Here is a 6,000-nt window from a genome sequence, read left to right as displayed (position 1 = left end):
GAGGAGGAGGAGGAGGAGGAGAAGGAGAAGGAGAAGGAGAAGGAGAAGGAGAAGGAGAAGGAGAAGAAGAAGAAGAAGAAGAAGAAGAAGAAGAAGAAGAAGAAGAAGAAGAAGAAGAAGAAGAAGAAATTACACAAAAAGATCGGGGCAATCTTGGAGTTTTTCAGGGTGGCTCACGCTTCACTTCTAGGCTTTGCCATGATTGCACTAACATGCCTCCACCTGAGAGGAAATAAAATAGACTTTTTTTTTTTTACTAGTTGAAATGGCAAAACGCTAAATTATAACATGTCAAGAGAAAAAAGTTAAGCAATTTAAATTTCTGGCAGGGAGTCTATAATTTATTTGAAGATCAGCGTAACTGTGACCCAATGCTGGTTCTCAATTACACTGCTGTATATGTGTTTTCATAAGGAATTACTTGTTTTGTTTTTAATTTTCAGAGGCCCCCCCTTTTTTTTTGGAGGAATAAGTGTCTGGTGTAGGAATGTTCTTATTGCCGTGGTGCTGGAGTATTTAAACTGACAGGTCTAACATGCAGGCCTGTCGTTCCATCAGGGAAGTCAATGTTTAAGACGGTGTAAAAAGACAGTAGGTGACCCAGAACCAGCAAGTAAGCTTGTATTTTAAAATTCCATCTCTTTATTACCAAAAATGTTAGTGAAACTTTCTATGGAGAAATTCTATTTGTTGTTGTTGTTGTTTTGTTTTACCCTCTGCTGCTCTTGTTGCCATATATCTACAGTGTTTTGTTTGTTGGTTTGTTTGTTTCTGTGTTGTCCTGGCTGTCCTGGAACTATCTCTGTGGACCAGGCTGGCCTTGAACCCAGAGATCCACCTGCCTCTGCCTCACGAGTTCTGGGATTATAGGCTGCGCCACCAACGCCCTGCTAGATACCTCAGAGGGGGCCCCGGTAGTATATCTACAACTCTTTAAATGCATAGCTCAAAGTTATATTTTTACTGCTGAGTCCCGGAGGCTGAAAATTCCAAAGAAAGGTTTTTAAAAGGCAAAAGGCGCTATCTAATCTGAATTTCAAACAATACTGTAAGCAGAAAGCACTTATTCTCAAAGTGTTCTTTAATTATGGATAGTTTTTCTTTTGCATGAAGGTATTTAAGAATCCCTAACTTAGTGCCTCAGGTATGTGGAAGACTGTGAAAATAACATGATCGATGTTTTACGAGACAAAAGAGAAAAGTGGCTCACAGGTGAAAGGCTCTCCGAGGGGAGGAGCCATGCCAGGAGCATGAGGCTGAACTCAGAAGCCAGAGACCTGAGCCCCATGGAGCATGCTGCTGTTGCCCAGCAGCCTGAGCAAGAGAGTTAACTATCCTCACCTGGGTTTCTCCATCTCTAAAATAGTGGGAGAAAGACAGTCCTCTCACGTAAAGGCTGCGTGAGACAGCGAGTGTGTGAAGCCGGCCACAGGGCTGTTCTTCTCTAGGGCAGGCTGTTCTCTGTAAGATGGATTGTTTTTTGGAGTAAGAAATTGTGCGGGTCAGTCTTACGTCAACGTAACACACAAACTAGAGTTATCTGAAAGGAGGGACCCTCAACGGAGGAAATGCCTCCATTAGATCCGGTTGTAGGGCATTTTCTTCATTAGCGATTGTTGGGGAGGGCGCAGCCTGTTGTGGGTGGTTCCATCCCTGGGCTGGTGGTCCTGGGTTCTGTAAGAAAGCAGGTTGAGAGCCGGGCGACGGTGGCACACGCCTTTAATCCCAGCACTCGGGAGGCAGAGGCAGGCGGATCTCTGTGAGTTCGAGACCAGCCTGGTCTACAGAGCTAGTTCCAGGACAGGCTCCAAAGCCACAGAGAAACCTGTCTCAAAAAAAACAAAAAAACAAAAAAACAAAAAAAGAAAGAAAGAAAGCAGGTTGAACAAGCCATGGAGAGCAAGCCAAGCCAGTAAGCAGCACCCCTCCATGACCTCCTCCATGGCCTCCACATCAACTCCTGCCTTCATGTTCCAGCTGTTTGAGTTCCTATCCTGACTTCCCTTCACGATAAACAGCAATATGGATGTGTGAGCCAAATACACCCTTTCCTGTCCAACTTGCCTTTTGGTTAGGGTGTTTCAACCCAGCATTAAAAACCCTAAGACAGAGATTTTCTAGGTGGGTGGGTGGGGGGTCAGTTTTTTCTTATTTTCATGGACCTGGTGTTTTCAGAGTGATTGGCTGGTTTAAAATATGCAGGCCGATATTACTCAGTTGGAGAAATCAACATTTCCACGAATTAAGCAGATATCATAACCTGGAGCAAGTGCAGCATCGAGATGTTTCCATGGCGATGAATTTGAGACTGGTCTCCAACATTAAGTGAAGTGGGCGGAAACTAAGCCTTAAGTGGACAGGTAAGGAGGGCTGACGTCACAAACACAGAAGCTTCCTGCTAGTTAGAGAACACTTAGGCTGTGTCTTCGTTAAGGTGGCCATCACTGTGATAAAACTTCATGACCAAACACAACCTGGAGGAAAGGACTGATTCAGAGCACACTTCCGTCTCAGTCCACCACGCAGGAAGACAGGGCAGGAGCCTGGAGGCAGGAGCTGATGCAGAGGCCACGGAGGAGGAGTGCTGCTTGCTGGCGTGGTCTCTGTGGCTTGCTCAGTTTACTGTGTGATAGCCCCTAATACCGCAGCCCGGGAGTGGCACCACCCACCTTGTCCTTGTCAATCAAGAAAAAGATCCACAGCCTCCGCCTTTGGGCCAACCTGGTGTGTGTGTGTTTGGGGGGGGCATTTTCTCAACTGAGGCTCCCTCTTCCCAAGTGACTCTAGAAGTATCAAGTTAACATAAAACTAGCCCTCAGAATTACAAAGCCAGCTCAGCCAGGTACACTAAAGGAATCTGAAATTGTGACATCTGGGCCACTCTTGTGCTTGCTAAGAATAAGACAGCAGGTTTTATGGCTCTGCCATTGTTCTTTTGTACCAGTGCTGAACTCTGTTTTATGCTAGTTTTTTTTTTTTCTTGGTACCTGGAGGGACAGCCGTGGGTGCTGGGAACCGAACTCTTATATGTTTGGTTGTGAGCCTAGCCTTTAATGGCTGAGCCATCCCTCCAAGCCGCTAGTTTTTTTTTTTTTTTAAATTATTCGTTATTGTTGTTGTTGGGCGAGGCTTGGAGTGCAGGGTGTGGCACGCCCATCTGCACTCTGCGTGCCACCATACAGTTCGTGGCCCCAGGCAAGGGGCTGGAGATTGAAACACACAAAGGCACACAGACAGAGACACAGGTCATCCTTGAAACAGGAATGCCCCCTTTATTGTGTCCAGGGGCAGCTTATATAGGAATCCTTAACTGATAGCCATGCCCCAGTCAAAAACCCACCAGAAACCACTCCCCTGCCATCAGGAACTCCTAAGAGTCTCCTGCTCAGAGCAGCTGCAAGCATTACAAGTTGTTTACCAGAAATTCAGGATCTGGGGAGTTCACAGCTCCCAACAGTTGGGGACAGCGTTGTGGGTTCAGCTCTCTCCTTCCCTCTATAAAGGTTCCAGGGATCAAGCATAGGTCGCCAGGCTTGTTGAGTGTTTTGTCCTCTGAGTCATCTCCCTGGCCCCTAACAACTTTTTAAGAGAGCCTAAGTAAAGACAGCGAAGACAGGAACTCCTACAGGATCGCAACATTTTTCACTTCTGCTTGTCACAGACGGACAAGATGCCACTGTTGGGGAGTGACCGGCCTCACAGGTCGGCTGGCCCCGCTGTTAGAGTATGAGCCTCTCCACCAGTCTGCTGGCTCCACTCTTACTGTGTGAGCCTCCGCAAGGGTCTGTTGGGTGAAGGCCAGTCCTAAGATGCCCTTGTTCCTCTGACTTGATTGTTTATGTTTTCGACCTCAAACCCTTCATGTAATAGACTTTTTTTTTTTAATTTCCCCCCAAAAAGACCAAGGAGAAAGTATTAAAAAAAATGCCTTTGTAATTGTATTTATCAACTTTCAGCCACTGTTAGAAGAGCTTAATCTTTAGAAGTTCTTGGTTGATTGGCATTTTAAAAGTACATCCAGGGAAGTGAAGGGATCCCAAACCCTGTGATGCGCCCTCAGATGCTCTGAGTCTGTGAAAATTAGGCTAATGGTGCTTTTAAAAGTAACCGTGACACGTTTCTCACTGCTTTTCACTTGGTTTTCAAAGCTTCTTGTCTGATTTTCTCAGTTTTTATTAGATAGAGTAACAGTTCCTAGTACTTTTTTTTGGAACCACTTAAAGGCAGGAAGAAAGCATCAATTCCCCCCACGATGGGAGATCTGAAGGCAGAACTTCCGGCCTAGCTAGCCTCTCATCCTTCCTAGGGGCTGGCATCCTCAAGACTTCCTCTTAGGTCCTCGAAACAGTCCCACTGAGAAGTATCTTGTCCCAAACTCTTTACTAAGACCCGGTCAATGTCTATGATGAAAAATTCTAGGCCAGGCGGTGGTGGTGTACACCTTTAATCCTGACACCCTTTAAACACCTTTAATCCTGACACTTGGGAGGCAGAGGTAGGCGGATCTCTATGAGTTTGAGGGCAGCCTGATCTACAAGAGCTAGTTCCAGGACAGCTAGGTTTGTTATACAGAGAAAGCCTGTTTTGAAAGAGAAAAGAAAAAATAGGTCTGGAAATGTAGCTGGGATAGCAGAGTGCCCAGTCAGGCATGAGGCATGTCTAAGCCCGGGATTCCTCCTCAACACAGTGTGAAATGGGCGTCTGTTTGGGTCTGCCTGTAATCCCAAGGACACAGGAGGTGGACCCAGGGAGATCAGTCCCCCTTGGCTGCACAGTTTGAAGCCAGTCTACGATACATAGACTTCTGTCTCAATTTTTTTTTTTTTTTGCGTTTCCCTATTCTTCAAGCAATTGACTTACAGTCTACGAACCTGTCGTTGGTATTTGCTGTTTTTAGAAAGGTAGATTGGCCAGAGGGGTTCAGAGGTTCTGCTACTATCCAGTTGCTATAAGCACGTGGAGCCAACGATCAGGGGCAAATTAGAAGTGTGTGTCTACAACACGTTGCCAGGCGGCGGGTCGGTGTGTTGCTTCTCTGGAAGCTGAGGGCTGCTGTCTTCTTAGTACTAGGTCGTCAAGGCCTGGGCTAGCTTTCACGATAGCCTGTGATGGAGGCCATTGCGATGCCACTAGGCCAGGCATGGTTGGTTTTATTACCAAATACTCCGATGACAAAGTCTTCTTCGGGCTCCTGTGTCTGGGGACTGACTTCACTTAGCTGGGCTTTCTCTCCAGGTCTTACCCCATGGAGTGGATGGTGACTGAGGTTAGAGTCATCCGAAAGGCTCACCCGGTCATTCCTGGAGAAGCCAACACTGGTACTCTCAATCTGGGCTACCTGGGGTGGGGTGGGGAAGCGTGTGTGTGTGTGTGTGTGTGTGTGTGTGTGTGTGTGTGAAAAGACACATCCTTTAGGAGCTGGGTTGGCCACCTCACTTCCCCTGTATCCTGTTTGTTACAGTTCAGCCGTATGTCCAGCCTGCATTCAAGAGGAAGGCACTCACACAGCTGTCCCCAATGAAAGATCGACCAAAGGATTTGTGGTTTCTCCATCTCTGTATCACTGGAAGGAAGATGTTGTCTCTGTCCTTGGTTGTCCTGGTCTCTAACACAAAAAGAAGAAAGTAACGCACTTCGCAGGTTTTGGGGAAGGTTAAATAATATCGTACCCAAAGCTCAAAATATGTTAGCTTAGACCACTATCATGCTAGCTGAAGATCTGCCCGGTGCTGATGTTGGCACCGAGGAGCTAGAACACCAAGCAGACACAGTTTGCAGAGTTCCTGGTGGCATCTGATAAATCCCAGCGCCGGTGTTGACAGAGTGACTTTATAAGGGGTTGAAAGCTTTGGTTCACCTTATTTTAGCGCCGGTTTCCAGATATAGGTCAGTGCATTTAAACCTGGCCCCATTTACGGCAATTTATTTCATTACAGGATAAAGCAGTTCGACTCATGAGTAATAATTACTGTGTCTGTAGTGCTTTTAACACCGCAGCAA

Source organism: Alexandromys fortis, unplaced genomic scaffold (assembly GCF_014885135.2).
Source record: "Alexandromys fortis isolate MF-2015 unplaced genomic scaffold, M_Fortis_MF-2015_v1.1 scaffold_65, whole genome shotgun sequence".
Lineage (NCBI taxonomy): Eukaryota > Metazoa > Chordata > Mammalia > Rodentia > Cricetidae > Alexandromys > Alexandromys fortis.
This window is presented reverse-complemented; position numbering follows the sequence as displayed.